The sequence below is a fragment of the Pongo pygmaeus genome, chromosome 1 (genome assembly GCF_028885625.2).
Source record: "Pongo pygmaeus isolate AG05252 chromosome 1, NHGRI_mPonPyg2-v2.0_pri, whole genome shotgun sequence".
In the NCBI taxonomy this organism is placed as follows: domain Eukaryota; kingdom Metazoa; phylum Chordata; class Mammalia; order Primates; family Hominidae; genus Pongo; species Pongo pygmaeus.
The window spans coordinates 8,787,198-8,805,377 of NC_072373.2; the positions used below are offsets into that span (position 1 = coordinate 8,787,198).

The 18,180-nt window shown below is 37.0% G+C and overlaps 1 protein-coding gene across 1 annotated transcript in view; it reads right to left on the bottom strand.

The window, feature by feature from the left end:
* FMN2 (formin 2) overlaps window positions 1-18,180 on the bottom strand; it is a 388,079-nt gene that overhangs the window by 165,221 nt on the left and 204,678 nt on the right. The window lies entirely within an intron of this gene.

Consider the following 18,180-nt stretch of genomic DNA (forward strand, 5'->3'; position numbering starts at 1 on the left):
GAATAAAGCCATGCTGCAGTATCTAAGAAAAACTATACTTCAAATTTACTAACTGTTAACTATTTTGGAAAATCTTATTAGTGGTGATAAAACCATTGTTAGATATTGTATTCAAGGTGATTATAAATACCTTAACAAATATCTACTTCCTTATATCTTCTGGTTCAATCACACATAAGCATTTACATAATTAAATACATCATATAATATTATACATTACTGCACTACTTTATATTAAGTGTCAGACATTAGATGACTTAAGTTATGTATATAGATTTATTATCCATACATTTCTTTTCAGACTAGTGAAAAAGGCGTTACGCATATTTGTTAGAAAAAGGAAGCATCAGTGGTTCCCACTTGGATGGGAGAAAAAGGAAGCATCAGTGGTTCCCACTTGGATGGGAGAAAAAGGAAGCATCAGTGGTTCCCACTTGGATGGGAGAAAAAGGAAGCATCAGTGGTTCCCACTTGGATGGGAGAAAAAGGAAGCATCAGTGGTTCCCACTTGGATGGGAGAAAAAGGAAGCCTCGGGTGGGTAGAACGGAGAACTAATGCCCTGCTCTAACAACACCCATCCAGGATGACTCATCTTTTTGTAGACAGCTCACTTAGTAAAGACCACCCAAAAGAAAGGGTAAGTGGTAACTTACCTATCGCAAATGTTGCGATAGGAAGTGACATAGCAAATTCCAAGGGATTAATTTCTGTATTGAGTCTTGTACTTCAGAACAAGATGCATGGGTGGGTGAGAAGGAAAAGGTCAGGCACAGGAAGAAGTGCTGGGGAGTTCTAAAAATAATCTCTTAAGTCTTTTGCATTGACATATAAGGAAAACACTAATCTTGATGTGCAAATTGATAAGTGCGGAGGTAAAGCGTGTAGGGCATCAATCTGATCAGTTCGAGAAGTGCATTTTCCTTGGGGTAACAGATTCTATAATACATTGTTACTCTGCTTTCTGTTACAACGACCAAGAAAGCAATAGTCTTTATTTCAAATGTAAAAGTAAACACTGATAATCAAATGTACTTTGTGGAACATCTGATCACAGAATTACTCTTTCTTCCAAGAAACAATGCATTAAAATCATGATCAAAGCCCTGATATTTCAAAAGAAATTCTATTTAAGAGAACTTGTCAAGGGTAGTGTTCTACCTGCCATAAACAATTATTTGCATTCATCTGGTTAATGTTTTTTGTAGTGCTTACTATGTGCCAAGGAGATACAATACTAAGGAAAAACAATAGAACTTTCATCAGTCAAGACAGAATGGGAGTGAAGAAAAGTGAATATGCGCAGAATGTCTAGGTTTACAAGCATTCTAAAGACAAGGTGCATGTTGCTGTACGAGCCTGAAATGGAAGGATTTGATACAAAGAATTCCTAAGGAAGAAAAGAATGAGAACTGAAGATTCAGGAGACTTTTACTAGAAGGAGATGGTAAGTGGAAATCTCCTGCCTGAATGAACACCTTTTGTCAGTGCTGTTCTAGTGGTAGTATCTGCATGGTTTTGAGAAACTAAAAGGGGGTAGGTGGCTGGAGAGCAGAGGGCTACAAGATGGTAAAGTAGATGGACCGTGCAAAATTAAAAACAAATGTGAAGGAGAAGTGCTCAGAGAACCTACCTGCCTACAAAAAGTAAATGGCCATAAATTCCACAATGTGAACATGAAACTGCTCTCTGCTGTACAGTGTCAGCCTTTTGGATGTCAACTAACAAAAGAAAAATATCACATTAAAATAAGAGAAAGCCAGCATGGTGGTGCATGCCTGTAGTTCCAGCTATTCGAGAGGGTGAGGCAAGAGGATCACTTGAGTTCAGCAGTTCAAGGCTGTAGTGAGCTATGATCACACCACTGCAGTCCAGCCTGGCCAAGAGAGCGAGACCCTGTCTCTTAATAAAATAAAATAAAACAGGAACGACATATAAGAACAATCCCGGATCATTTATTTCCACATATTTCCAATGCAGCTGAGTTAATCTTTTAATTTTCATTTTCCAGGAATTTATGCAATATAGTTGGTTTATCCAAAAGAAGCATAACTATCAAAAAATCAGTCAATAATTTTATGATGTGACAGGCAGTGTCACACCTTAGATTAACAAGAAAGAAATATAATTTCTGATTTTTATTAAGTTTATAGAGTCAATCTGTAAGTGATTCAAGATCCAAAGCTTTTCTTTTTTTTTAATTCTGAAATTCATCTTAAGCACATTTATGGTTGAAAATGAGCATACTTGCAAGGATTCCATGAACCAACTCAATAAAACAATGAAATATGAGAGTATGGTTTTAAGACAGCTACGTGGGGAAAGTCAATACTCCCCTCATTTTTGTTTGAAGAAACTGATGATTAAATGTTGCTTAAAACATGAATCAATTAAATTCCTCTAGGAAGTTATGGGAACACAGAATAGTTAATCCAATTCATTTTCACTCATGTAATATGGTATACACTTTTGAGGATGCTGTATCATGTGGCATGCATGATACCCTTCTTCCAGATTAAAGTTTATGGTATGTCAACTACTACCCTAGTAATCTTTAAGCAAAGATTGCTAAAACTACAAAGTATGCCTGTGAAATCCAATCCTGAGAAGTGTAAATTTAGACCTCTAATTCTTTCCACTTTACCTGCTTTTTCTTCTTCCTTCTAATTGGATTAGAACTGTTTAATGCCAAAGGGGGTGTTGAATTTTTTCCCTTCCTAACTTTTTTCATGTTTTTTTCTTCAGTTGAACTGCAAATAGTATTCATGTCCAGGTTTTGGTTTGGTTGAATACTTAAGATTTTTTGTTTATTTGTTTCTTAAATATGAAAGAAAGAAAAAAATGATAAAACACAATTCAATGAATATTTTAACAGACACATTTTTAAATTGAAGTTAGTCATTCAACACACTTAAAAACATGAGTAATTTTCCTCATCTGCTCCCTCATTCCCCACACCACAGTCTACCGCTTCCTATCTACCTCACAAGCTCACTTTGCCATATAAGGAGTATATTTCAAGATTCAGAAGCAACAGATATAGTTAACCAACTGTAAATATTATATACTGCTTAGGAAAAGACGTTACTCTCTGAACTTAATGACAGTCAATAACCCTAAATAAACTATAATGATTTTTGTTTTTAAAAACTCACTAGGTTGTACTGCATTTAGTAACTATGTGGTTTCACTAGGTTTTAATTCCTCAGTAAACAGGAATTGAGTCCTCAGGATTGTGGTTTTTGAAATTAGGGTGTGTTTAGATTTGGAGGCTAACCAAGATTCATTCACATCTAGAAGAGAAAGCTCACTGCCAAACATATGCAATCAGGAGAGAAAAAAAGATTACATTCTAAATAAGGTTTGTATAACAAATACTTCCATCTGTTTCACAGAGATCAAATAGAACTACTTTAAAACAGACCAATGACATTTAAGCATCTGGCAAAAAGAAAGTGTGTTGTATTTATGGGAAAGGATTTAGGTTAGCAATATTTTTTTCTTCAAGAATAAGAAGTGGAATGCCAAATAAGATTATTACCCATATATTTAATTTAAAAACTGAGTTTAAATATGTTTATTTTTTCTAGATAAAATTCATATGTACCCTCAAATGTTATTATTAAACTATTAAGGCAAAATTAAGACTATTCAGCTATCTTTCAAACACTGTGTCAGACCTGAAGTTAATAATTACCATTACACCAACATGATAAAGTTGGAAAGATTTCCAAAGAGAACTCAAGCCAAGTCTAAGCCTGTGCATGTCACTTTTTGTTTCTAGAGACACTTTCATATGAGCATGACACCTACCATATAAAGTCACAAACACATGTGACTGTCATGCCAGATGAGACCATACCTCCTAAAACCTCAACCCTCCCTACCATCTGTGCCAGTTACTGCCTCTCATCCCTCAGTTTACCTTCTAGAACTGAATCCGAGATAACGGACTGGGCTCAGCAGCTCCCCCTTTACAGCGAATATGAAGTTATGTTTGCCAGTAGGAGGTGATGGAGGGGCACTGCTGGAGGAAGGGGGTCCTCTTCCTGACTCTGGTATGCAGTTTGCCTTTTCTGCAGCACAACTGGTCAGCGGTATGGGTGTATAATGACATCTGGGGGTGCTCTGCCACACCACAGCAGCATACCCGGAGTGCAGAGCTCTTTGGCAACCTTGCAGTCCTGACCTAGACTCAGTGACCAGTTTGCCTCCAATGCAGACACCATGCACTGTGCACCTGCACCAGCCAAGGCTTGCCTGTGCCCTGAGGTTTGTTTCCTGGGCCCTCCCTACATGGATAATGTACACTCTGGGCTTCATGTTCACTGTAGCATCCTGACTCCTGCATGCCTGCCCACTAGCTGGAGTTCACCTGCCCCCTGAAGTGTGTTTCCTGCTTGCCCAGAGACGTGACCATCTGTGGCCCAGGCAAACCAGTGGGCTGCGACCACACCTTCTCCAGTGAGATCTGCACCCTAGTCTTAGATAGGGGACCCCCTTCCAAGCTTATCCAAACTTGGGTATGCTTACTCATCCCTAGGGTGCTGTTAAAGTTATCACTACATTCTTGTACTCTTCCATCATAGGTTAATCATAATAAACTCTTCCACTTATATTAGTCTGTGGTTTATGTCCCAGTTGAACCCACACTGTTAGACTTTCTAACACTCACACCCTCACTCTCCATCTTCTGCCTTGAGACTACGAGACTCCTGTGTCTGCATATCAATTATGAAGGAACAGACCACTCAAACCTAACATAACCACAGAATTCTCATTGCCCCATTTTCTACCAAGCTGCTTCCACTTATCAGCTAATGGCAATCCCTTCCTATTGCTCAGGCCAAAAATTGTGGGATCACTCTCAATTTCTTGTTTTCTCTCACAGTCCATACCCAGCCCATTGGCAAACTCTACTGGCATATTCTTCAAAATAGTTCCAGAATCTGACCACTTCTCAGCAGCTCCACTGTGTACACTGAGGTCCAAGCCACTATCATCTCTTAACTCTGAAAGGTCTCTGACACTACACCTTGCTTCTCATAGTCTATTCCTAGTTGTCAGAGCTTCTTACAGGGGTGTCCAAGGGAGAGAATACAGTCATGGGTTCTTAGTTTCTGTTTCTGGTTGGGCCAGTAAAGCCCCGTCCTCGTCCCTCTTTTCTGCTTATCACTAGACACGAAACTAAAAACCATGGCTTCAGGCTGCTAAAAGCCTGAAACAAAACAAAACAGAATGACAACAGCAAAATAAGGCGAGTTGGACAAGCTTTGAAACATGAATCCTCTAGCCAAAACTGTGTGGTAACTTCCCATTTTACTCAGAGAAAAAGTTAAAGTCTTACAAAGTTCTACAAGTCCCTAGAGGGGCTAGTCCCCACCAATTTATCTCTAAGTAACTCCTACAATGTTCCCCTCCCTTGTGCCATTTCAGCTGTGTGGGCTTCCAGCTGTTCCCTGAATATATCAGACTTGCTCACGCTTCAGGCATGATACAGTCTCTTAGATTTACACATGGCCTCTCTGGCTCACCTCCCGCAATTCCTCGTTCAAATGTCATCTTTCAAATAACAACCATATTTAAAATTGTACCCACCATCCTGGGCAACATCCTTTCCCTCACATTGACTTTTTGTTCTCTTTAACACAGAATATTTTAAAAACTATACATGTACCTAATAGCCACAATAATTAATTAATTAATTAATTAAATACCTAGGAATACCAAGAAGGTGAATGATCTCTATGAGGAGAATTACAAAACACTGCTGAAAGAAATCATAGATGACACAAATGGAAAACCATTCCATGCTCATGGGTTGGAAGAATATCATTAAAATATCCATACTGCCCAAAGCAATCTATTGTTTCAATGCTATTCCTATCAAATTACAAACATCATTTTTCACAGAATTAGGAAAAACTATTCTAAAATTCAAATGAAACAAAAAAGAGCCCCAATAGCCAAGGCAATCCTAAGTAAAAAGAACAAAGCCAGAGGCATCATATTACTGGGCTTCTAACTATACTTCAAGGCTACAGTTACCAAAACAGTATGGTACAAAAAATAGACATACAGATCAATGAATCAGAACAGAGATCCTTGAAATAAAGTTGCACACCTACAACCAACTCATCTTTGACAAAGTTAGCAGAAATAAACAATGGAGAAAGGGCACCCTATTCAATCAATGGTGTTGTGAAAACTGGCTAACCATATGCAGAAGAATGAAACTGGACCAATGCCTCTCACCGTATATAAAAATTAACTCAAGATGGATTAAAAACTTAAAAGTAAGACCTCAAACTATAAAAACTCTGGGAGAAAAGCTAGGAAATACTCTTTTAGACATTGGTCTAGGCAAACAATTTATGATGAAACCCTAAAAACAAATGCAACAAAACCAAAAATAGAGAAATGAGACAATTAAACCAAAGAGCTTCTGCACAATAGAAGAAACTCTTGACGAGAATAAACAGATAGCCAACAGAATGGGAGAAAATATTCGCAAACTATGCATCTGACAAAGGACAAATATCCAGACTCTCTAAGGGATTTAAATGAATCAACAAGAAAAAAGGAAACAACCTCATTAAAAAGTGGCAAAGGACAAAAACAGACATTTCTCAAAAGATGATAACAAGCAGCTAACAAACATAAGAAAAAGTACTCAGCATGACTAAACACCAGAGAAATACAAATCAAAACCACAATGAGATGCCATCTCACACCAGTGAGAATGGCTATTACTAAAATGTCAAAAAATAACAGGTGTTACAGAGGTTGTGAAGACAAGGAAATGCTTATACACTGTTGGTGGGAATGCAAACTAGTCCAGCCACTGTGGACAGCAGTTTGGAGATTTCCCAATGAACTAAAAATAGAAATACCATTCAATCCAGCAATCCCATTAGTGGGTGTATATTCAAAGGAAAACAAATCATTCTACCAAAAAGACACAGGCACTCATATGTTCATCACAGCACTATTTGCAATAGCAAAGACATGGAATAAACCTAGATGTCCATCAACAGTGGACTGGATAAAGAAAATGTGGTACATATACCCCATAGAATGCTACAACACCATGAAAAGAATGAAGTCATGTCCTTTGCAGAAACATGTATGCAGCTAGAGACTGTTATTCCATATGCAGAAACATATCACATGTTCTCACTTACAAGTAGGAGTTAAATTTTGGGTTCACATAAAGATGGGAACACTGGAAACTGGGGACTCCAAAAGGAGGGAGGGAGGGGAACAAGGGCTGAAAAACGTCCTGTTGGATACTATGTTCAGCTTCTGGGTTGTGGGATTAACGGAAGCCCAAACCTCAGCCCCACTCAGTATGCCCTTGTAACAAACCTGCACATGTATCCCTTGAATCTAAAATTAAAATGGATTTTAAAAAAAGAAAATAAAAACTACAAGCAGCCGGGCGCGGTGGCTCACGCCTGTAATCCCAGCACTTTAGGAAGCCGAGGTGGGTGGACCATGAAGTCAGGAGTCCGAGACCAGCCTGGCCAACATAGTGAAACACCATCTCTACTAAAAATACAAAAATTAGCTGGGCATGGTGGTACATGCCTATAATCCCAGCTACTCAGGAGGTTGAGGCAGGAGAATCACTTAAACCCAGGAGGTGGAGGTTGCAGTGAGCCGAGATCGTGTCACTGCACTCCAGCCTGGATGACAGAGCGAGATTTCATCTCAAAAAAAAAAAAAAAAAAAAAAACTTACAAGCATATCTATTCTAGAAAACTATATGACTAATGACTTTAAAACAATTATGCTGACCTTATAATGGTTTATATCCTATTACAATGATTATGCTACACTACTAAGATGACCTTTTCATGTAATAATTCTTATGATAAGAAGAAGTATAAGTGGAAGAAATACATAAAAGGGATATACATGCAGTTATTTGGTAATAAGTAAAATAGTAACTATGTTAAATTAAAAATATACAATAGACACATTCCTTGGCATTAGACAAGAGCTATGTTTCTGCAAGTCTGGATTTATTCTGACTGCATTATAGTAGCATTTTCCAAACCATGTAATACTATTGTTTCACTAGATTAATAATTTAATTGAAGGAAGAATATAGTTTAAAATGTCCTCCACTTGGAAACTACCACTTTATTAGGCATATATTATGGCTCTGCACAGTTTTATTTTTAACTTTAACTTATTTGATTAACTTATTTTTCACCTGTTTGATTACGCAACATGTTTTTTACTATAGACTACAAAACAATAGTGTTTCACTGAACCCAGTTTGAAAAACACAATACTGGGAAACGCATGCTTTCAAAAAATGAATGAGTTTCTTTCTCAACAAAACCTAGATTGAATATATCTTGTATTAGAGAGAGTAATAAGCTCATTTAAATGTTAAATGAAAAGAAATGATTAAACACCGTCACACAGACTATGTTGTCCAAGACACAAAGTTATCCAATGTGCCAAAAAAAAGGAAAATCTGACTAAATCTCAAAGGAAAATACAATCAACAGATGCCAACCTCAAGATGACCCAGATGGTCATATTATCAGACAACATCTTTAGAAAAGCAGCTATTTATAACTATGCTCCATGATATGAACAAAAATACATTAAGAACGAACGAAAAAAGTAGAAACCCCAGAAAGGATTCTGGGAAGATAGCAGAGTAGAAAGTACCAGGGATCTATTTCCCCATCTAGACAATTGTACTAGCAGAATCTGTTGGAAACTTTGGGGTCTACTGTTGGGCTTACAACTTCCAAAGAAAGGCTTGGAGCTTAAATTACAGTTAATTTTAGTCAATGTCAGCTCTTAGCAGATTAGCAGCTACCTATCCCCCACTCCTGGCCCTGTGGCAGGCAGCTGTGCATGCACTTCTGCAGCAACCTGCATGCGGCCTGCAGGAGCCAAAGTGAGCCAACCTCCCAATGCCCTCACCTTCCAAATATAAAGGATCTGTGCTCTGATCCCTGATTACTGCTTCTGATCACTCAGGGGCAAACAAAGAAGCAGGAGGCCATTGTTGAGCCTCTGTCCCCCCACTGTAGTTGCCCCTCCTTATCTGGTTGAAGTGACAGCTGGGGGATTAAACAGCCAGAGCCCTCTTTTTTCCATGATTCCTTTTCATCTTTCCCACCTTTTGGGAGCCAGACATTAAAGATGAGGACATATAAAAGCAACTGTATATATCGGGAAAATTAGAAAGTGACCACGTGTGCCCAGGGAAAGGTGCAGGCTGAAAAATGCCCTAAGAAGACCTTAAGTTTACACTTCAGGCTTATCCTTGGCACAAAGATAAACTATAAAAATTAAAAAAAAAGCAAATAAAAACAACTTAAAAAACCCAGCAAACCCTTGGGAAGAGGGAGAATGTGATTTCCAGAATTACATTGTTAAATTCAAATGTCCACTTTTCAAAATAAAAAAGAAAGAAAATCACAAGACATACAAAGAAACAAAAGTATGTACCATTCAAAGGATAAAGATAAATCAATACAAATTATCCCTGAAAAAGACCTGATGGCAGAGTAAAGACAAAGGATTATTAAATTTTGTTTTAAATATGCTCAAAGAACTAAAGAAAGCAAGCCAAGAAAACAATGTACAGACAAAATGGCAATATTAATAAAGAGATAGAAAACCTGAAAACAAATCAAAAAAAAGCTGAAAAATAACTGAAAAGAACTGAAAAATACAATAACTAACATAAAAAAATGCACGAAGAGAATTTAAAGACAGATTTGAGGAGGCAAAAGAATGAATCCATGAACTTGAAGATGGATCAGAAAGTATCAAGTCTAAAGAACAGAAAAAGAAAAATGGAAGCAAAGTGAAGAGAGCCTCAGGAAGCCGTGAAATACCACCAAGCAGATCAAATATGCGTTATGGAAGTCCTAGAAGAAAAAGAGAGAAAGGAACAGAGACGATATTTTTAAAAAATAATGGCTGAAAACTTGTCCAATTTGATGAAAGATGTGAACATAAACATCCAAGAAGCTTAATGAACTCAAAATGATGTTAATCCAAAGAGACCTACATCAAGATACATTATAAACAAACTTTTGAAAGACAAAGTCAAAGAGAGAATATTGACACCAGCAAGAAAGAAGCAACTGGTCACACACAAGAAATGCTCAATAAGAATCTCTGCAGATTTCTTGTCACAAATCTGGGAGACCAGAAGGTAGTGGTCTGATATATTCAAAGTGCTGAAACAAAATAAAGTGTCAACCAATAATTCTATATCCAGTAAAACTATCCTTTGACTATGAGGGAAAAATTATGACATTCCAGATATACTAAAGCTGGAAAAGTTTCTTATCACTAGATCTGCACCACAAGAAATGCTCAAGGGAGTCCTGCAGGATGAAATGACAGGACACTAGACCATAACTCAAAGCTGTATGAAGAAATAAAGATCTGAGCACGTCAGCCACTTTAACTATTATAATCAGTCTCTCTCACTTGACGAAGACAAAGCAAATTCTCTTTGTGATCAAGAAAAACCAAGGTCCCCAAAGATTATCTGAGGCAGGAGAGCGCAGCCTCAGGGTACAAAAGGCTCAGTTACTTTCCTGGAATAAGAAGGGAAATATACTTCTTTTTACTTAATTTTCTGATTTTTTTTTAATCATAGAATAACAAAAACAAATATCTTGCTCTATATAGAAATTATCTTTCTATATTATTATTGTATAATGATAATATAACTCTATTTTTATTTTCACTATATTTATATCCATATAGGGCATAAAAATGTATGGGAAAAGTGTCAGCTAACATTTTTATGTGAAACGAATTAAACTTTAGTAGCTTGAAACTCTAATTATTAATTTTCATAATCTTTTGGCCTAGGTTGATTTGTCTGATAGTTACACTTAGATATCAGGCAAATCTGACTAGACCCAAGTGCTGGACCCATTAATGTGTCTGACGGTTGGAAAACTGGTTTTGAAAGAGTTTCTCTAGAATGTATGACCAAGGGTGTAATTTCTGGACTAATTGCAAATTGCTTATTGCAAATTGCTTCCCATTGAGATTATACCAAATTATATTAATATAGTATATAATAGTTACTATTTTTTCAAATGCTCATCAACATTTGATACTGTCAAACTTTTTCACTGGAGATGAAAAAGTATCTTACGGATGTCTTATTTCCATTTTCTTGCTTTCTATTGAGAATACACACTTTTTCTTGTATTTATTGGACATACAAGTTTACTTTTTTTGAGTTGCCTTGTTATCTCTTTTGTTCATTTTTCTTTCGACTTGTCCCTTGATAAGTGTAAGAATTTTTCAGTACTCTGGGTCCTGATTTTCTGAGGACCCAAGTATTGCAAATTTCTTTTTCTAGCTTCTGGTTTATCTTCTAAATACGTGTAGGTGCCTTTTAAAAAACTGAACATAATTATTCAATTTGTAATAAAAATTATCAATGTTAACAAAGATAAGGAGTCTCAAAAAAAGAACTATTAATGAAAATTCTAGAAGTGAAAATTATAGCATTAGAAATAAAATGTTTTCATTTGAGAGGCTGAATAAAAGAATAAAGATGGCAAAAGAAAGAATCAGTGAAAGTACACAATATGATGAACAGAAAGAAAAAAATGATGGAAAATCTAATGAACAGAATCTCAGGGACTTGTGAAAAAGTACTCAAGATGTAACATGTATGCCATTAGTAAGCCAGAGAGGAGAGAAACCGGGAGAACAGAGTACAAAAGAATATTTTCAGGTGGAAGGACGAGAGATGGAAAAACTCTTAAAGGTGGTGAAAAATCATAATTATAATCAGGAAGTCCATCAAACTCAATCAGAATACAAGAAAACCATGCCTACTTATATTACAATAAAACTGATTAAAACCCAATAGAAAGAAAAACCTAAAGGCAGCAGAAGGGGAAAAAAATGACAATTTATATATTAATACAAAGTAACAATGATGGCTGACTCATCATCAGGGACAAGGTAGATCAGAGGTAATTGGGATATCTTTGTTATGCTGAAAGAAAATAATTGTCAACCCAAACTTCTATATCCAACTTTAAAATGTCCTTCAAAAAAATGAACGTGAGATAAAAAAAATTCTAAGATGAAAGAAAATTAAGAAAATTCATCACTGAAAAGATGTGTTTTCAAAATACATTACAGATACTGCCTTAGGCTAAAGAAAAATGATATAAAATGATACTGGAAGGAAACTTGGTCTTAACAAAGGAAGAGCTTCAGAAATGGGGGAAATGTAGCTAAATATAAAAAAAACTATACTTAAATATGTTTAATTATTTAAAAATATAATCACATACAGATGCTACTCACATCACAACAAAATAAGTAAATGGAGCAGGAGAGGCAGCAAAAAGCCCTATATGGAGTCAAGGTTTGTATATTTTATATGAAAACTCTATCTAAGTAGAGTATAAAAGGTTAGGAATATACATTGTGGTTCCTAGAATAACTGAAAAACATGTGACACAAAGAGGTGAAGCTAAAAAAAAGCAATAGAAATAAAATTTAAAACAAAACAAAGCAAAAAATCCCATGTAAATAATAAGGTAGGAAAGAAGAATTAGAGGGACAAAAAATGACAGACCTAAATCCAACTATAACAATAATTACAATAAATGCTGACAATCTAAATGCTCCAAGAAAGTAAAGATTATCACAATGAATAAAAAACACAGACCCAAATGCATTCTGTCTATGACAGATGCAATTCAAACACAAAGACACAGGAAAGTTGAAAGTACACAGATGGAGTTGAAAAAAAAACATGCACACAGTAAGTATCAAAAGAATAGAATAGCTATTTAAATATCAGTTAAAAGAAACTTCAAGATAAAGAGTATTACTAAAGTGAAGAAGAATATTTCATACTGATAAAAAGCAACATCCAAGAGAAAAAACCATTCCAAATACACCTGTGCCTAATATACTACCTAGCACTGATCTTAGCAAACTGCATGACAGTTAGTTAGTTTTCTAGAAATAGTTTTCAGTGAAAGAAATAATGAGTAAAAGAAGGTAAGTTATACATGTCTCTTTATTTTGTTTTCATTTCGGTTTGATGGGCATCTGAGCACGCTATAAGAAAGGAGAGATAGGAGAAAGAAACTAGTACAAAGTGAGAAGAGCTCTTTGATTGGAACATCAGAGAGGGGTACAAAGATTGTCATAGAATTTTTTAGATAAAGAGAAAACGGTAGTGACAAATGAGGAAACAATGGTAAATACAAATCAGATGGCTTAATGTTCCTATATTTGTGAGTTGGGAATCTAGGAAAATGCATGGAAAAGAAGCTGGCATCACATGTTGCCTAAACAGTCTACTGTGCTGAGCTCCCGTTTCAAAGGGCTCATTCATTCAACAGTCATTTAATGGGATTAAATTCATTCAACAGTCATTTCATGGGATTAAATAGCATAGAGATCATATGAAACTTCTATTATAGTTACACTGGGTTCCTAGACTTCCCTTACCTGATACAGTATGCATGAAAAGAGGTAGTTAGAATCCCAGTCCCCTTAGTAATAGCAACCATATTGGTTTCATGCAGTTGGAACTACAACTTCTGGTATACCCTTGTGTGATTTGGGGTGATACAGGAGGGATGGAACATGTAAACACATATTCATATCATGTGGAAATGAAACAGTGGCCTATTTTAATCTAGCTATTACATAGGTGTAAAGTTTGGGGAGAGTCTGCAGGAAGTAGGAAGGCCTCCAGCCAAGGTACACCATGATGTGCCCTCATACAGCACGCTGCCTTATTCCTATTAGTCTTGCATAAAAATGCAGTCTATTAGCAACTGAAAACATGGAAAAACTTGTTCCGCTTTGTGCACCAAAAAATAAACTACTACTAGTTCTGTAATCTTAGGTCCTTCTTGGGTTCATCATGGTATGCATTATCTAGTATAAACTGAGAAAAGGAAGCTCAAGCTTCTTTTCAGTCCAGAGGACACTCAAAAGATTTAAGGTAACATGGGAAATGGAAAGAGCTTCCTTAGCAATTCCAGGGGCTCCTGGGGCAATCATGTCTGAAATTACATCAACAAGAAGGAAACAAATCTACTCAGTTTGCCCCAAAATAGAATGTCACTGTTTGAATTTAAACCATTGTTTGAAAAATTACACATAACGTGATCAGATTATTGCTGGGATAGCAATGGTTAGCTTTACCCATGGTAAAGGTATCACTTCTGAGTCTCTGCAGAAATATTTCTGAAATTACCTTATTTTTAAGAAAGCCAGGTTTCCTTTTATATTGATGTTTAAAAAAAGCAGAGCATTTGAAATGTAAATAATGACATTAACCATTTTCATTTCTGTCAATTATAAAATAATACCAAAAGGAAAACATTACTATTCTCAGGTCATTTTTTAATTAAGTAGTAATTATTATGAATATTTTACACAAATCATTATGTTCAATACGGAATATAAAAATTCAGGCCATATGTGGTGGCTCACGCCTGTAATCCCAGCACTTTGTAAGGTCGAGGCAGGTGGATCACCTGAGGTCAGGAGTTCCAGACCAGCCTAGCCAACATGGCAAAACCCAGTCTCTCCTAAAAATACAAAAATTAGCCAGGTGTGGCGGTGGGTGGCTGTAATCCCAGCTACCCTGGAAGCTGGGGTAGGAGAACTTGAACCTGGGAGGCGGAGGTTGCAGTGGACCGAGTTTGCGCCACTGCCCTCCAGCTTGGAGGACAGAGTGAGACTCCACCTCAAAAAAAAAAAAAAAATTCATCTAATAAGGAATTTGTAGTTAAGTGAGAAGATAAGACATATGCATACATAAAGATAATATAAAGCAAAAAGTGGAAAATTCCAAGGAAAGGAAGAAAGGAGTACTATAAGATTTCAACAATGTCTTACATAGACAGCAGCGGTCCCCAACCTTTTTGGCACCAGGGACCAGTTTTGTGGAAGACAAGATTTCCACAGACCTGGCGTTATGGGGATGGTTTGGTGATGTAATTGTTCCACCTCAGATCATCAGGCATTAGGTTCTCATAAAGAGCAGGCAACCTAGATCCCGTGCATGTGCTCCTAGCTCCTATGATAAGCTAATGCCACCACAGATGCAACAGGAAGTGGAGCTCAGGCAGTCATGCTTGCTCACCAGTGGCTCACCTTCCGCGGTGTGGCCCAGATCCTAACAGGCCGCAGAATGGTACTGGTCCTTGGCCTGGGGGTTGAGGACCCCTGATATACAGGACATTTAGGGAAGAACTGTGCCAAATACTACTTAACTCTAGGTTCTGGAGCTATTGCTGTGGATAAAACAACTATTTTTGCCTTCTCAAGACTTATTTTTTAATAGATATTAATCAGGAATTTGCATATATGTATTATTGGCATATAAAGTATGCACAATGACCTGTTATTGTTCCTAATGGATTCTTCAAGTTCCTGTACTGCAGAGGGCTAACCTGGTACTACCTAAACTAATAATTGTGAATCACCCTCTCACAAAATAATTGGTTTCCTGACACAATGAAAGTCTGAACCTTAAAGTTTGAGAACAGCAGCAATAAAAATTTTAATTAAGTTTAACCAGTGCCAGCTAGTATACTATACACTGAATGTTTATGCCCCACCCTCAGTTCCATAGGTTGAAACCTTATCCCCAGGATGATGGTATTAAGGTAGGGCCTTTAGGAAACAATTAGGTCTTGAGAGCAGTGCCCTCATGAATGAGATCAGGGCCCTTGTAAAAGAGACCTCAAGCAGCTCCCTTGTCCCTTCTACCATGTGAGGTTCCAGCAAGAACACCGCAGTCTGTGAACCTGGAAGAGGGCCCTCACCAGATCCCAAATCTGCCAGTGCCTTCATCTTGGAAATCTCAGTCTCCAAAACTGTGAGAAACAACATTTCATAAGCCACTTAGGCTATGGCATTCCATTACAGCAGCCCAAACAGACTAAGACACAGTACTTGTTCTACTTTCATGAAGTAAGATAAGATTCTGGGTAGCTGTCTAGTTTGTCCTGAGTCATAAATTTATATTTTGTGAAATTACTTTACTTTGAAAGGCTAAACACCCTCAAATAAAATATATATATATATATTTTTTTTGAGATGGAGTCTCACTCTGTCACCAGGCTGGAGTGCAGTGATGCAATCTTGGCTCACAGCAACCTCCGCCTCCCAGATTCAAGTAATTCTCCTGCCTTAGCCTCCCGAGTAGCTGGGATTACATGCGCCCGGGCCACCATGCCTGGCTTATGTTTGTATTTTTAGTAGAGACGGGGTTTCACCATGTTGGCCAGGCTGTTCTCGAACTCCTGACCTCGTGATCCTCCCGCCTTGGCCTCCCAAAGTGCTAGAATTACAAGCATGAGCCACCACACCCAGCCCAAATAAAATATTCTAAACCATCATAAAATAAACATTCAATGTTCTATATTTTCTGGATATATTTCTACACATGAATACATCAAGTTTAAATAAGACATTCATTCCTACACATACACACATATAGATACACACACATACCATGTATACACTAAATGTATATATGTAATATATACGTGCAAGATAGATAGATACACACACACCAACATCTTAAATCATTATGACCTGCTGAAGAAATTACTTTCCTCTAGTATTTCCTCCTTTCTTCCATATGGCCCTCCTGGTTGGAAGAGGATTAGTATGAAAGACTCAAGAGAAATGAAAACTCTCTGTATCTCCCAATGGTTATATTTTAAATACCAATTTCATTGGAACATGAATATAATAAATACATGATTTACTTTTTCCAGTTTTCCCTTTGCATAGTGACAACTATATAATAAATCACTGAAACCTTCCCTCTCAATCTTTGTTTATGACTCAGTTTCACTGAATGCTTATGCTCACCATGCTTAATGGGTACCAATTCTACACTTTGCCCACAGATTCTCTACAATGCACCGTGAGACATATTTTTGCCTTACATCGGTCTCAATCTCACAGATGAGACCACCATATAACATATGCTAAAAAAAAAAAAACAAACTCAAGAGTGGATGAGCAGGTTTAACACACAGTCCTCAAGGGAGTGATCAAGGAACAGAGTCTGCATCCTGCCCACCACATGGGTCTCCCCAGAGCCAAGAATTATTTGACTTGAGACAGAAAAGTTAAGGACCAACTAAGGCCATGCCCCAAAGGGCAGAGGCTTAAATACCAGGCAGATCAAAGGCAAGAACAGAAATAAAGTTTAAAAAAAAAAAAAAAAAAAAAAAGGCACTCAAAGATATTAGACCCAAAATAGGACCACACTGCTGAGACTTTACCTTAAATATAATCAAAAGCACTGAAAACAACCTGCTTTATTACTACTTGAATCAATATTATTTAATGTCACATTCTAGCTAAAGACATCTCATATCGCACTTCCCAATGGCACTAACTATATCGTGCTATGGTTATTCTCCTTCAATACCTTACTCCCTTTTTCTACCATCTTTGTAAAAAAAAAAAAAAATACTACATAAAAGAAAAGCCAAATGCCCTGCCACTTAGTGAAATAAACTGTAGCAGTATAGAGAAACAGAGGCAGAATGAACTAAATCCCAGCTATATCACAACACTAGCTATGTGACCCGGAGTAAGTCATCTAACCTCGCTAACTTTCCTCATGTAAAACAGGGGTGATAATAATAGCATTTGATCACAGTTCATCAGAGAAATGCAAATCAAAACCACAGTGAGCTATGACTTCACATCTGTTGGCATGGCTACTAGGAGAGAGACAACAGGTGTTGGTGAAGATGTGGAGAAAAGGGAACCCTGGCACACTGTTGATGGGAATGTAAATTGGTACAGCCATTATAGAAAGCAGTGTAGGTGTTGCTCAAAATATTAAAGACAGAACTACCATATGATCCAGCAATTCTACTTCTGGGAATACATCCAAAGGAAATGAAAAGTATGTTGAAGAGATATCTGTACTTTCATGTTCACTGCAGCACCACTCATAAGAGACAAGATATAAAACCAACCAAAGTGTCCATCAACAGATGAATGGATAAAGAAAATGTGGTACATACACACCATGGAATATTATTCAGCCATAAAAAAGAAAGCAATCCTGCCATTTGCAACATCATGGATGAACCTGGAGGGCATTATGCTAAGTGAAATAAGCTAGACACAGAAAGACAAAT